The following is a 16,043-nucleotide window of genomic DNA, read 5'->3' as shown; positions in this document are numbered from 1 at the left end:
AGTTCTAGAAGACTTATTATAGACCAGAGGCAAGATAAAGCTTTTCATTATGGTCTCTTGTGTGTGAGAAGTTTGGGGAGCCAGCAGAACTTCAGACAAGTTAAGTAGGCCATTTAAATCCATGTACTTGATGATAAGAATGTATTTAAGGGATTCCAAAAATGTTCCTGGGATTCTTTTAAGGAGTCTATATAGAGTTAGGGAGAGGCAGAGCAGTAGAGTTCACCCTTGGCCAATATACCAACCATATTCTTCTGGTTTGTGTCAGGTGGTCCTCCAGAGTGGGGTCCAGGCTCTTGCTTTCAGCCTTCTGGTAGCCCTTGCCCTGCAGTGGGTAACAGGAGGGCAGTTGGGTGTCTGGTGGGGAAATGACACTGGTTGGTTTAGTCACTCGCCTCCACACTTTCACATCCTCTATCAGCACCTGCATACTTCAGTCGCGACCACACACACTCTTCCTGTTTATATAGAAAGTGCCATTCAGAAAGCTTTGCCAGTGAGACGGGAGCTCTACACACAGCCTCAGAAGAAAGAAGTCGAACGACTTATTTGGGAGGGAAAGAAAAGGAGCCTGTAAGTTGAGAGGTAAGATCAAGCCAGAGAGCGTCTGGGTCCTCTGGGCTGCCTTGGGTGGAGAAGAAGTAACTACTGCTTTGTATGTTCCCTTTTGGGGGATGCATCAGGGTAGCCTGGCCCTCCTCCTCAGGACTGGGCAGCCAGGAGCACCTCCATTGCACCCTATAGAGATAATGCAACCTTGGGTGAATGGCTGGACAGACTGTGGAGGCAGACTTGGAACATGATCAGAAAAGGTCACAGAATTCATGTGAGTGAATCATGTGAAGAATATACAATCTTGATGTGGACATGCTGACACCATTTGTGATGATAGCTGGGCCTACGAGCCTTATGAACAGTATGTCTGAACTTCATTTAGGCCAAAAAAGAGCCTACGACATAGCCACAGCATAGACTCCCGTGAATGGTCACAGAGAATGATTTCCTAGAGGCCTGGTTACAGGAAGGAGGGAGTATGTATGGTTTACCCTAAGGCCGTCACTGTTTCTTAAGTAACTCAGAACACACGGCCTTCTCATCAGCAGGGTCTGATAACACTATCTCGTATTCTTTAGACAGCACATTATATACTATGTACGCATGTATGCTTGGATGTACACATATCATGCATATATATTTATATATGGTACATTATATGTATATATACACCCATATATATACACACACAGACACACCTAGAATACAGAATAGCAATAGTGACAATATTTTTGCAGGCAGAGAACTAATGGTGTGACAAAGGATTTTTTTCCTAATATGTGAATTCCTTGCTATTCAGGCTCTTACAAATGTAAAAATGAAACCATATTTAAATATGCAGTTCATAATCCCTTTTATTCAAAGGGTTGTAAATTCCATGAGGTAGAGACCGTTCGGGTATTCTGTGACCTGATATCGCAACAAAAATAGCTCAAGCCAACTGTTAACCAGTACCCACGGCAGCACCCACAGCAGCAAAGAAGTGGCAGTAAGCTCATTCTTTAGTCTTGAGTGTACACACTAATCAAGTAAAAAAATTATGGTGTCTGCTTTTCTCAAAAGCATTTGCCCCTTAGTGTGAAGTGGGAAGAGTTCCCTCCTCTACCTAGGTCTGTCAAGGTTTCTCATCTCACTGCTGATGTGAAATTACTACAGTGAAAGTAACACAAACAATGTGCTAAGGTTTTTGTTCAACTGTGGTTCTCTTCCTCTGGGCATCACCTGCATTTAGTGTTTAGTCATTTTTGTTCATTTTGCATTTAGAAAATGGAAAAATATACGTTGCTCATTCACTGGATATCTGAGTTCCAATCTTAACTCTAACACTTGCTGTGACTTTGGGCAAGTCATTCATTATACCAGTCTGCATCAGAGTCCTGATGTCTATAAAATGGGTACAATAGTCTCTACCTCTTAAGTAAGGTTTAGTGTAGCTAATAGATGTCAAGTGCTTAGGAGAGTGCCTGGCCCATTGAAAGGGCTCAATAAGTGTTAGTGACCATCATCATCATCATCCTCCTCCTCTTTTTCACAATTAAGCTGTCAGACTTGAAGGGAAATGGCAAAAGAGTGGGAAAGATTGAAGGTAGGATGTGGGGTAGGTAAATGAGCATAGAAGGAGACACAGATGAGGCCAGAACAAGGACACCCGACACGCAAAGTGTAAACCTTGCAAAGGTGCAGTGAGCGGGAGGCTGGGAAAGGAGCTTGGGGCAGACTTCCCTAGGAGTCCCACTGGCGGGAGGAGCAAGGCTCCGGAGCTTGGCAGGTTTGATTACACAAGCTCTTATACCTCTTGTGTACCCACGTGCACAGCAACCTGGGAAGTAGATGTGTGTAACTGGCATCCAAAGAACAGTACATAGCATGCATTCAGTGTCTCTCACGTGTGCTCCCCTGTTACATGCCTTCTCATGTTATCGCATCAGATCCCTTGATGGTGCCTTTTTAGACCATAGCTGATAGCTGGCCTAAGGGTGCAAAGCTGGGTGGGATTGGGGAGAGTTGCGGTCTGACCATCTCCAGGCTGTGTTCCTAGTGCCAGTACTATACTCTACAGTACTAAGCGGTGTTGAAATGTGACTGATGAGGAAGCCAGGTCCTAGAGAATTAAGAAACAAGTTCAAAGTCATGCTGGGATTTAAAGGTATGGGGAGGAGCTGGATGCTGGTCTCTGATTTCTAGACCCTTTATTCTACATATCAGTTCAGAGGAAGGACTTTTATCCTTGCATCCTGCCTCCTGAGGTTGAGAGCTATGGGTCTCCTTCAGTAAATCACTTTCTCTTCCATGCTTCAGTTTCTTTACCTGTAGAGTGGGTATAATAACCTGTCCTACATATTCACAGGGTTTTAGAAGATTCCAGTGAGGGAGCATTTATAAAGTACTATTCTTTCTTATTCATGTAGGAGAAAAATGTTGAAAGCGACTTTCAGTACAGGCAGTTAAAAGAAAAGGGAAAGGAAAAGGATAAATGATGTTGGTTCTTAATGATGTGTTATTAGGTGGGATTTAGCTCATTCTTTGAAATAGCTATTTTGCACTTCCTGGCACCAGTGTTCCATAATCTGTTGAATCATTCCCCATATATGGGAAGTTAATTTATTGCCAACTTTTATAATATTACAAATCAAACTACAGCGACTGTTCTTCTATAAATCCTGTGCTACATTTTACCAGTTCTTTTATTTTTTGTGAATCTGATCAGCAAATGGTGTTCTCATTTTTGTTTTCATTGGCTTTTCTGTGATTATCAATGTGTTGATTCCCAATGTTTTAAAACATAACTGCAAGAAAATAAAAACATTATCCCTCATCCAAAAAACAGCCTAAATCCATGTTCCTTTTAAAGTGAAGTAGCACCATTTTTCTCGTGATTAAAATACAAGCAAGTATTTGTGTACATATGTGAGCCTACTGAGAAGCGCCTTGCCAAAGATTCCTCTTTATACCTTTTATCGGTGCTAAAAATGGGGGGCTATCATGAATACAAGACAACTAGACTCCCGTGATAACTAATAAACATGACAATTTGATTTATTAATGGTCCTCTGCTGTAGTCTGTTGACAGATTTTTCTTTATGGAAAAACTACCATGGTTTAAATCTCTATCATATGGCACTTAATTCAATCGACAATATGTTACCAATTAGATCCTGCTTAAACTACCATCAGCCAGCAGACCACGGAACGTGTTAAGTAGGACAGCAATCAGGTAACTAGTAAAATGCTTTGTGGCAGCTTTCTCATCACCAAGGAGCAATGCTGAAACAGTGGAAAATGAAGAGACAAAGGGCAAATACAGCATTTCCTTTTCCCCATTCTGAAAAAAAGAAATTGTTTCACATTCTCCTAAAAGTGTACGAAGAGTTTGTGTTTGAGTTGAGAGTTGCAGGATATTCACTACCCCTGTTCTCTCCAACCTCTTGCCACCTTTGATGCTAAATTTGCAAGCTGAAAGACCATTCTACTCCAAAATCCTCTCTAGTGTGATAATATAGAACTTCAACTCAGTCATGATGTCCCATTTAGTCATGTTTTCTAAGAGTTCACCTTTCTCTCAAGCAACAGGGGTTGACTGTGGTAAGAAAATTCTTGTTAAGTGGGATGAGCTTCTTTTCTTATTTTTGTCTTGGAATTTGGCTGTTATGAGCCAGTGTGCTGTTACAAGAGAGAGAAACCAAATCAAGCTGTGTTAAACAAAAAGACAATCTTCTGGAACAATTTTGGGGGCTGACCAGACGTAAAGTAGAGCAGCAAGAGAGGGGCTCTGAAGGCCAGGCAGTAAGAACACCATCAGGAACCACAGTAATGAAAATGTGAACACAGCCTGGGCCATGTAATGTGGGGACCACTGTGACAGATGTGACCTCAAGTGTCCCCACTTTGGGGCCATTATTTATGTAAAATACAGAATCCCAGAAAGAAGGGAGAGTGTGATGAGCTGCATCTAGGTCACGTACCTGCCCCTAGGGAAAGGTCAGTCTGTCCATTTGACTTTAGGTCCTACCTCCCAAAGCTATGCACTAGGAAGCATCCTCAAAAGGAAGAATGGAGTGGTATAGGAAGGGGTGGACAGTTGGAAGGTGACAGCCAAAAATGCAAATGTCTGCCCCATGGTTACCACACTGCAGCCTCTGGGTGGAGGCTGATTAGTTATAAATGTGAGAGATCAGCCATTGGTGGTTTGTTTCTATAGATAAGTGTACAAAAGGAGGAATTAGGAGACTGAGGTCCCACTGCTTCCTATATTCTCATTCTGGTCACTTTGCATCTCCAGCTTTGCTTCCCTTCCACAGCATGAGACCAAGGGATTTTCGTAAGGACCTGAGCAATAAATGGAACTTCCTTCTAAATCAAAGTAATAAGTACTGTTTCCTCAGCTCTTACCTACACCGAGCATTTTTTAGTCATTTCTGGAGTCCCCATAACAGCCCTACTATGTAGATATTCACATATAGAGAATAGAGGCTCTAGGGTTAAGTGACCTGCCCAAGCACACACGGTTAGATGTGAGCTTCAAACCCAGACTTCCCAGCTCTGAAACCTTCCACCTGAGCCAGCCTTAAGGCGACCCCGAGTCCAGGCTGAACAGCAGCAACACATGTGGTATTGTTTGAATGAAAAACCCCTTTTCCTCCAGGACACCACTGTGTGTGTGTGTGTGTGCGCACGCGCGCGCGTGTGCGCACATGCACACACGCACGCATGTGTGTGCTCTAGGCACACATAACCAGGAAAAATGCTGAGGAGAGAGGGGCTCAGAGGAAAAACATCCCATATGTTACAACTTTGCCTCAGCTGTCCCTGTTTCTAAATACCGTGACAATATTTTCTGAAGCAAAGATCAAAGGACATATGGTCTGACTCATGGGTTAACAAAAGGAAAAATATTTGAAATTGGAAATATCTGGGACAATTTGAAATGGGTAGCTACAGTCATTCTCAGAGCACCTGGAAATCATGGAGATCTTTGTGAAACACTTTGAAATATTGGCATATTAAATCCTATTCTCCAAACAAGGAATAATTTTATCAGCAGAAATTAGGACAGCCTTGTACATTGGCTATCTGATTCCATAGCTGTGAAACCTCATGCCCATGAAAATAACAAAGGTGTTGAAATCTGTTTGCATCACCTGTAAAATCATTAGAAATAATAAGAGAGTTCTTTATACAAAAATAGATTTCTTATAAAAAAATAGCGAGTAAGAAAATATGAGAAAAAGGGATATAATTCACAAAAGCACCTACAATTTAAATACCTAGAAAAGAACTTAAGAGAAAACACATGAGACTATATGAAAAAAATCTACTTAGGTTTGTGAAACATAAATGGAAACACATAACGTGTGGAGACTACATAAGCAGACTCAGTATTAACTCTCACCAAACTAATTTGTATGCAAAAATACATATATAAAATAAAGTTTTCAGTGCATTTGGGGAAGAAGGGGACTCGATAAAATTCCAATATAAAATTCTGATGAATTTTAGTTTAGAACAACGAGGATATTCTTGGGGGGGGGGTGGAGAAGAAAAAGTGGTAGGGGGGCAGACTTGGTGCTTGCCTTGTGGGGTATGAAAGTTACAGTGGGGGCACCTGGGTGGCTCAGTCATTAAGCATCTGACTTTGGCTTGGGTCATGATCTCACGGTTTGTGAGTTTGAGTCCCACATCGGGTGAGCTTATGCCCTGCTTCGGGTGAGCCCCGCTTCGGGTGAGCCCTGCTTCCCTCTCCCTCTCTCTCCCTCCCTCCCTCTCATTCTCTCTCTGCGCCTTGTGACATTCTCTCTCTTTCCCTCTCTTTCTGCCCCTCACTTAATTGTGCCCTCTCTCTCGAAAAGAAAAGAAAAGAGAAAGAAAGAAAGAAAGAAAAATTTTCAGTGGTCATATGGTTCCAGATGGATAAGTGAGAGAGAGGAGAAAGTTCACACACACATACACTCACGCATATGCAAATTTAGTGTATGATAAATGTATTGAATCAATAATATCAAGAATGAGGACAGTAATATAACGAATGGTCAGTCTTCATTTGGTTTGATTCTTTGGCAGATCTGACACCATTATTCATTCTTTTCTTACCAAAGCAACTTCCCCCTCTGCCTCTAGAACATTACTCTCTTACTTCCTATCCCAGTGGTGGCTCCTTCGCCACCTCCTTTTGAGGTTCCTTCTCCAATTCTTCCAAGTATCTAGATGGTGGAGTGCCCAATGTCCAGTCCTCCAACTTCTCTGCTCTGTCTCCATTCACTCCCTAGGGCATCTGGTCTGATATGACCATAGAAACACTAATGATGCCCAGACTTACTGCCCAGCCCTGACCTCTCTTCTGACTAGACACCTGGCTGTCTGACAACACTCAGCATCTCTACTTGAATGTATATTCCGCCTCATAATCTTAACGTGTCCAAAACAGAATTCCTGATTTCCCTGCCTCCAGCCCTGCTCCTCCTGCAGCTTCCTTTCGTGTCAATAAAAGCTTTCTCTATTCTTCCAGTGTTAGGCTAGCACCTCAAAGCCATCCTTCACGACTTTCTTTCACAACACACATCTAATCCATCAGCAAATCCCATCTATGTGTCCTTTGAAATATATCCAGAATTGAATCACTTCTCACCACTCTAGCCTCTACTGTCTGGTTTCTTACCTGCTCTGCACAGTTTCCTTTCTACACTCTGTTCTCAGCACAGACCCAGAGGAATTCTTGTACAACAAGTCAAATCATATGATTGCTCAAACCCCTTCAAGGGCCTCCTTCCTTGCTGTTCCAGTTTTCTATTGCTGGATGACCAACGATCCCAAAACATAGTGGCTTAAAACAACCTTTCAATTTTGCTCAGGATACTGTGGATCAGGAATTAAGGCATTTGGGTGGTGGCTGGACTGGAGGATCCCCTTCTGAGATGGCTTCTTCATCCACATGCCTTGTGCCTTGTGGCTCCTTGGCCTGTCTGTCTATTTATGTGGCATCTCATGTTCCAGGGCTCTCTATGTGGCTTGGGCTTCTGGTGGTCTTGGGGTAGTTGTAGTTTTTCCATCGTGATGGTCCACTAAGAGGCAGTGGGGGCTACTCCCAGGACAGTTACAGCACCTTTTCTTATCGGTCTAAGCAGTTACCAGGCCTGCCCAGATCCAAAGAGGTTGAGGTCAATGCCACATTGCAAACAAGCACATGGGATATATCTGTGGCCATGGTTGGGAAATGTAATCTGCTATGCTTATCCAGTCTCCAAATCCAAAGTACTTAGATAACCTATCAGGTTCTACATGATCTGACTCCTGCTACCCTTCTGACTTCTTCTGACACCCTTGTGATGTCTCCACTAATTTGTGGCACTGCTTCAGTCAGAGTGGTCTCTTTGCCAATCTTTGAACACACCAAGCATAATCTGACCTCATGTTTCCTCTGCCTGGAATGCCCTTCCCTGGGTACATAGGTTGCTTCTCACTTCCTCTAGGTCTCTGCCCTACCATCACCATTTCAGAGAGAACTTCCTTGACCACTCTGTGTAAAATAGCCATTCCAGCCCCTCTTTGTCCACCACATTTAGCACCACCTAACATACTACATGTTTAGTTGCCCTTATCTGTCTCTCCCTATTGTAATGTAATGTATCCCCAGGACCTAGAAAAACACCTGCTCATCATAGGTTCTGGATAAAGATTTGTTGAATAAATGAATTATAGGATAATGAGCTTTCCAGTAAATGATGTTAAGACACTGTCTAACTGTTAGGGATCATGGGGAATAGAGTAAAATTAGATGCATTCTAAACTAAAATAGGTTCTAGAAAGATTTTAACATATTATAATAAAGCTTGAAAGTTACTAGAGAAAATTCAGATGAAGATTAAATAATCTTGGGGTGAGAAAAGTTTTTGTAAGTCTGATACTAAATAAATGAAATATAAATAAAAATAAGACTGTCAAAAACACCACACACACAAAAAAGATGAACAGCAAACTTGGAAAAATCCTTCAATATATAATGAGTGCATGCTATCCTTAATATATGAAAAAACTCTGTAAAATAAACTAATAAAAGAAATGTGTGTGTGTGTGTGTGTGTGTGTGTGTGTGTATGCCTAATTATGCATTTGGGAAGAAAAATTCCACTAGCTGTATGGTAGTGGGCAAGCTACTCAATTGTGTAAAAGTGGATGCCGTGTGGCCTCAGTGAGCAAATATATGTACCTTTCTTAGAATAGTACCTGTCATGTGGTAGGTGCTGAATAACCATTGTCTTTTAATGTTATTATTATCTCCTAGTGCCATGCGTGACACATAGGTGGAACTTTTAAGTGTTTATTAATTATTTCATTCCTTCATTCCCTGGGGCATACCTGTCATGTGACTTCAGAGGCAGCACCCTGCTTTTTCCCCCCTTGACTCATAAATACAATGAAGAGAAGGTGAGGTAGAAGCTCTTTAATTCTTAAGAACTCTATTTTAAAAAGCAACCTCTCCCAAGAAAACTGCATTTATATCATATCAATAATACTGACCTGAAAATCATACTCATTCGAGTAGTTAAGGGCTAAGAAATTAGTCTGTTATGCACTCAACCAACACTTCCTCTGTTTGGTAAAAAAAAAAAATATATATACATATATGTGTGTGTGTGTGTGTGTGTGTGTGTGTGTGTGTGTGTGTGTGTATACACACACACATATATATATTATATATATAATATATATATATATATACATAAAATAAAGTATGTCCATGGAGTCTGAGTGTCACAGGAATAGTGGGCTGTCCTGTTCTTAAAGATATTGGGTGTCTTGGGGAACTGAAATATTGAGTCCATCTTTGTTTTTCAAATGGCATATTTGCAGTTTGAAGTCAGAGAAACTCTGGGCTGAAAATGTTGCTGTGGAATTTCTGGCCATTAATTTTATGAGTCTGTTATTCAATCTTTATTGTTGCTTGGCCTGCAATTATATTTTTGTGCTTTAGGAGATGCTCAGCAATCTTTGTTTAGAAATAAAGAGTGAGTGTCTAACCTTCCTGACTGGCAAATGCCCTTCTGTTGACTCAATGGAGATCTTTGAGTATTGATGGTGCTTCAGTTGGGTTGTCCTGTGAGACAGCACATGCTCAAGGAAGCTGTGAGGCAGCCCAGAGGTCTCTTCATCCCAAACTGCATGAAATGGTTTTGCTCACAAACCTTCTAAAAGAACCCCAGAAAACTTTGTATTTCAAGCCTTCTTGGAAGTCAATATTTGAAACTGCCCCTTAAAAAAAAAAGCCACGGGGCTTTTATTTTTGAGACAGTGAACATTCGATGCACAGTAGTAAGACTGGTATGGGCAATGACCTGCACAGGGGCACATTGCTGAGTGTGTGAATGAATAGGGATTAATATCCACCCTACACTCCATGCACCTGGAGGAAGAGATGATTTTTCTCAAATTCTCACAAAGCTACCAGCATCCCATCAAGCCCTGTGCCCATAGGGCTGAACCCTTCAGAATGCGTGTCTCATATGCGTGTACACAGGACAGGCCTGGGAGAAGAGAGTGTCCTGTGTGGTAGAAATCTGTGGGGTAGAGGAGTCAGGAATGGAGAGCTGGCATGAAGCCTTGCCCACAGAGCAGTCTTGGGCATATCAGTTTTAGAAAGGATAATATTTGCAAATAGAATCTAGTCATAGATTCCATTAGCCCTGAATGTATCATTCAGCTTCTAGAAACTTCTAGAAAGTTCTTTGTGTACCCTACCCAAGTTTGGAGACTTCTCTGTTAATCATTGTTTCACATGTCACATGCTCTTAACTAATAGGGAGCTACTGAAAGTGTGACATATGTAGTATGTCTCCCTTAGGACAAGGATTCCTGCCAGTGATATTTGGCCATGACCCACCTCCTTCTCATGGACAATGCAATTTGTATGAGGCAGAACCACATAGAGGCCGTTGTAAAGGCTTTGATGAGTGTTAGATCTCAACTCAAATTCTAGCTGTGCCTCCTAGTATAAACTAACATTAATGATCACTCATCCAGCACTTGCTATGTACCAGGCACAAGTAACTGTACAACTATGGGTAAATTACTTTTCTCTCTGAGTCTCAGTTAACTCTTCAGTTCAATTAGGGATAATAATACATCCGGGTTGTTGTGAGGATTTAATGAGATTGTATGTAATGCATTCAGAGTACCTGCAACATACTAAGCACTCAGTAAAAAGTAGCTATTTTTTATTATTTAGACACTGGACCCGCATCAACTTTAACATGCCTATTATTTGAAGAAGAAGTAAATTAGACATGTTGGGAAGAGGGTTAATTTCTCAGACTGGTGGAGCATTCTGTGAATAACAATAGTAATTTTCTAAATGGCTCTGAGCAACTTGGAAAAGAGCGTGCATGTAGCACAGACCCTGTTGGTTTCCTGGAGAGTAAATTGCCCTTTGGAATGGCCTGACCATTACTTGCTCATAATGTAGACTGCTTTATATATATACTTAGTTATAGCACATTTGCCAGGAAAACTACTAGTCTGATGTTTTTGCCTAAATAGCCAGTCTTTTTTTTTGCCTCAAATAAAGTGTCAAATAACTGTATATGGTTTAGATTTTATGTTCAGCTGATTATTTACATCAGGAAGCATCAATCCAGAGTAATTGGCAAGTGGGTACACATTCAAATGATATGATGATATCCCTGCTACATTTTCCTGTGATTCTGGGGAGAAAATCATTAGGGATTCTTGTTTCAGAATCTCATCAAAATAGATCCTTTGGTTTAGTTAAGTGGTTGCTGCTGTGAAGTTTGCCAATGGTAGGAATGTAGCTGAAATCAGGGAGATTCTGACCCATTAGCTACGGGCCTGTATTCTGCCCAGCTGCTCTCCTGGTGCCGCTGTCCATACATTCCTCACTGGACTTAGCGGATGAGCAGCTTGGACAAAGGCGACAGATGGACTGAAGGTGCCTGACCGTTGATCCTGACCTCTGACCAATCCCCTCTCTCTGTACTCTAGAAATGTGTCTATGGGAAGGATAAACAAATTAAATATCTCAATGTTGAACCTTAGAGGTCATCTATTCTAACCATACTCCCCTTTTCCAACACATTTTGATAAGTAGTCATCAATTTAGTTTAACTACCTCTGGCAGCAACAAAAGCCTCACGGCCCCTTGGTAGGGCCATTTCTTTTCCAGAGAGTTCCAATTACTTGAAAGTCCTTCATTTCAAAGCGAAATCAGCCTCTTTGTAATTTTGACTCTTGTTTCCCATTTTGCCTTTCTGGTGTCACAGTGAATATAAGAATATGAGATTGACTTAGACAAACAGATCATAAATTCTCTGTATTCCAGGCATCCTCTGAGCCAAATAACAATAACCAACATTTATTAATCTCCAGTGGCATGGGTTGGAAGAAGCAGGCTCTGGAAAACTCATTGCTTGAACTCTGAAATTAACCTTTCTTGAGTGGGTCACTCTGGTCATCCTTAACTGACCACAAAAAAACATCAGAAGCCTCTTGAGAGTTTTTCCTATGAGAATAGGCATGGAAGGGAGGGGGAGAGAGAGAGAGAGTGCAACTAGGGGTGGTACTGTTCATACTTGTTACAAAGGAGCTGACAGCTGAGAATGGGGACTAGCAAGAGAGGGTCAAAGATCTACCTGCTCCATGACTGTTTTACGACTAATGTTGACTCCTGCATCAGATGTACACCATCTCAAGAGTTCTCCATGCCTCTAGGTAACTCATCAGGATCTATTTTGGGAGCAGGAACTTCCTAGGGGTTGCTCTTCTCAGGTTGTGTTTACTCAGACATTCAGAGTTCTTGTGTGGCAGGGGTGGTTGTAATAGTTGAAGCTCAGGGGTCAGGCAAAGTAGAGCCTGGGGCCACCTGGGGTCCAGGAATCAGCACAAGAAGTGCCTGAAAGGAATCAAAAGGCCTCCAGTCTGGTTCTGACTCTACCACCCAGCAGCTGTATGACCCTGGGCAGATATCCTCAACCTTTTTTAACCTGGTGTCCCTTACCAGCTGTTAAAGGGGAATAACCACCACCACCATTCCACCTACACCATAGTGATGATGTGAGAATTAGATGAGACAATGGAAGTAAGTGACAATGAGCTCCTAGCTGAGATCACTGAGGGATCAGGACTGAACATTCTGATTGAAATGTGAGAAATGCGGGTCAGTAATCCTGGATTTTCTAAATAATGAGTCATGGGCACTAAACACCTGTCTGCATAATTTTACTTTTTCTCTGTCTGGATGAACTGTGATTGCAGAATTACCTCCTAGAGAGGACGGGATAATGCACCACCGTGCCACCACCCAAGATTACAGACAGTATTCCTAGAACCTCACAAAGCAGCTGGCAGCTCATTGAAGCAAATTTATATGCATCAGCACTGTTTTCATCTTATACTTTAAACAACTTTAATTAATGACACCCTCCTTTCCCAGTGTGTCAACACAACTCCACCTTTTCATTTTGAAAGAACTTAAATAAATATAGAAATAAAATATTCAATTATTGGAACCAGAAATGAGAAAATATAATTGATTTGAGAGGTTTTTGCTACAGAAATTCCCCAGGGGCACTGACTACATTTTATTAAAAAAATATCACACACTTATATTTCTACATTTCTTATGTAATAATTTTTAGTTTCTCATGGGGAAAATAGTATTATTGAAGGAAAAATAATTATGACAAGTGTTAAAGATTAGTGAGCCAGATTCCCCTGGTGTGCAACCAACATCCTGGGAGTAAGTTAAGTGCCTTAGGAAGTGACATGAACTCTTGTCATTGAGTAAATTACTGCTTCGATGCACTAACAAGGACCCTAGTGGATTGGAAGAGTTCATTCAGCTTCCCAGAGCACCCAGCCTAATCCCTGTGCAGCATTTGTGCTCTGAGAGAATCTGGATCTGTGTTCATCCACATCTATTTCTGTCTTCTAAGAATAGGCACTTCTTCAGGGTAGAGCCTGTATCTTTACAATTATCATTGGCATCTGGCCTGGCCCCATGCTCCTGAGAGCCCAGTAAACACTCGTCTGGCTTCTTGAATAGGATGTGCTTTGCCACTGATCAATGCCTAAATTGCCCTGATAATGTTTCTCTGCCTTCCTGCTAAAACAGTATCACAACTTCCTGACAAGCACCAAAACCTTGATGATAAAATTCAGCTCTTCCCCGCCCCCACAAGCATTCTCTGCACATCTTGTTCAACTTATGCAACAGATACACAAAGTATGCAATAAGTTGACCATATTCTACTCAGTCATCTAATACGTAGTATTTCCTTCTTCTTTGAGAGTTCAAAATTATTAGATACTGAAAATCAAACCCAGAAGCCTAAACCATTCCTGATAGGCCAAGAACAGAGTTATATGCAAGCTATGGTCCCAAGTGTAAGCACAGAGCTAGGAAAACCTAGCCTCACTGGTGATAATGAAATAAAAAGAAGTCATAGGTCTCACTTCATGTTTCTTGAGCAATTCATCAGCATCCCCACATGGCCTGCAAAACTGTTAGAAGTGGCCTGTGCCTACTTCCACAGTCTCGCACAGAGCACTCTGCGCAGCTCACCCCTACATCGCACTCTGCCCCAGCCACCTGCATCTTCTCTCCACCTGAAGTCTTCACATGTGTTTCTCAGTCTGGAACTCTCTTTCCTCACCTGGCTGATTCCTTTCCTCACCTGGCTGGTTCTCATCTTACCTGTCACTTCCTCAAGGAGACCATCCGCATTCATGGCATGCTGTATTTTCCTGTGTACTTTCACTATTGTAATTGTTTTCATCAAAATAATACCTTTATCTGGTAACCATTCAATGTTGGGAAGAGACAGCCCCTGGCCCTTCTCCCCCGCACTCCCAGTACTGTTTCCCAGAAGTCACCTTCTTTTCATTCACCATTTATCAGCAGGTGTGCCATTCTAGGCACAAGGGATACAATGTCAGACAGATGAGACAGACAAGGTTACTGTTCTAAGAGATTGTTTCCATTTTCATTTCTTCTGTTCTTTCCTCCATACAGACAATATACCTATAACTCTATTTTTAAAAGTGTATCAGTACAGGATATTATTTACAGACTCTTCAATATGAAAGTTGATAATTTAGCTCAGTCCTACCACCCTTCCCCCACAACCCAATCCTAGACATTCCCAGTGTCTGACATTTATATTGTCATCTTTTGTTATATTTGTTATCTATTGTTCTTCCTGTGTTCATATTTATAATTTCTAGTATTATATTACATCTATATTTCTCATTTCATTAACTTTTTATAATATTGTATCTCTTTATAATATTGTATTCTCTTTGGGGCACCTGGGTGGCGCAGTCGGTTAAGCGTCCGACTTCAGCCAGGTCAGATCTCGCGGTCCGTGAGTTCGAGCCCCGCGTCGGGCTCTGGGCTGATGGCTCAGAGTCTGGAGCCTGTTTCCGATTCTGTGTCTCCCTCTCTCTCTCTGCCCCTCCCCCGTTCATGCTCTGTCTCTCTCTGTCCCAAAAATAAATAAACGTTGAAAAAAAAATTAAAAAAAATATTGTATTCTCTTTTATAATATTGTATATCTCTTTTATAATATTTATCTCTTTATAATATTGTATTCTCACTTTAAAAGATAAAATTGTTGATGCCCCCACCATTTTATCTACCTTCCAAGTCTCATTTTGTCAGATAAACATATACCTTACATTTTGTCCTAAAGTTGCAACCATGTCTCCATGATTCATCCATAGATTGATCAAGTCATGTGTTATAAGTATATTCTTTTTAATAAGTCTAATTAACTAAGGAGTTAATAAGTCATAACTCCTGGGCCAATTGGGAGAGCATCAAGGTTCAATAGAATTTCTCTCTTTGTTTTTATCCTCCAATATTGACGTGTTTTAGTTTGCTTCATATTTGAATTATGGTTTTACTAAACATTCAGATTTATTATACACTCCTTACCCTACCAATGATCCCTCAAGTTTCCAGTGGGTGCTGTTGGAGTTCTTTTTGCACTATGTGTCTGTGTGATTAGTTTTCCCCAACCCTGTCTTTTCTGTCAAGTCCTCCTTTTCTCCTGGAAACCTCCATCCCCTATCTCCCCTCCATCCTTCTATTCCAATCTGTACTGGTTGTCTTCTGCATCTGTGATTCAATTGTCATGTTGCAAAATTTTCCCACTGCTATCAGGAGTTTGGATTGGCACTACTGATTCCTGGACCACACAAACGTCTTCTTGTTCTACTTTTGTTCCTCTGGGTATATCTTCAAATGCCTTTAAAGGAAAGGATGTATGGCAGATAAACTTTCTGAGATCTTTTTGTCTGAAAACATTATTCTGCTCTCATATGTGATTGACATCTGGCTGGGTATAGAAGCCTTTAGAAGTTTCTTTTTATCCTTGGTACTCTGAACATCAAAGATGTTACTAGGTATGGCTCTCTTTTCTTTAATTGTTGTGGGCATTCAGAAGCTCTTTTAATTCTGAAGGATTTTGTCCTTCAGCTTTG

At 41.3% G+C, this 16,043-nt stretch overlaps 1 protein-coding gene across 5 annotated transcripts in view; it reads left to right on the top strand.

Moving 5' to 3' along the window:
• The first annotated feature begins 448 nt into the window (after positions 1-448).
• The window catches only part of AFF3 (ALF transcription elongation factor 3), a 578,761-nt gene continuing 563,166 nt past the window's right edge, over positions 449-16,043 (top strand). For 4 of the 5 annotated variants that reach the window (XM_086701328.1, XM_086701330.1, XM_086701329.1 and 1 more), the window contains exon 1: positions 450-585. The gene's annotated coding sequence lies outside the window, so the exon portion shown is untranslated. Of the gene's footprint in view, positions 586-16,043 lie in introns of all 5 variants that reach the window. The other variant, XM_086701326.1, reaches the window with a different exon arrangement.

Source organism: Puma concolor, chromosome A3 (assembly GCF_028749965.1).
Source record: "Puma concolor isolate L17-30 chromosome A3, mPumCon1.1.hap2, whole genome shotgun sequence".
NCBI lineage: Eukaryota > Metazoa > Chordata > Mammalia > Carnivora > Felidae > Puma > Puma concolor.
The sequence above is the reverse complement of the archived record's forward strand: the minus strand, read 5'-3'. Positions and strand labels throughout refer to the sequence as shown.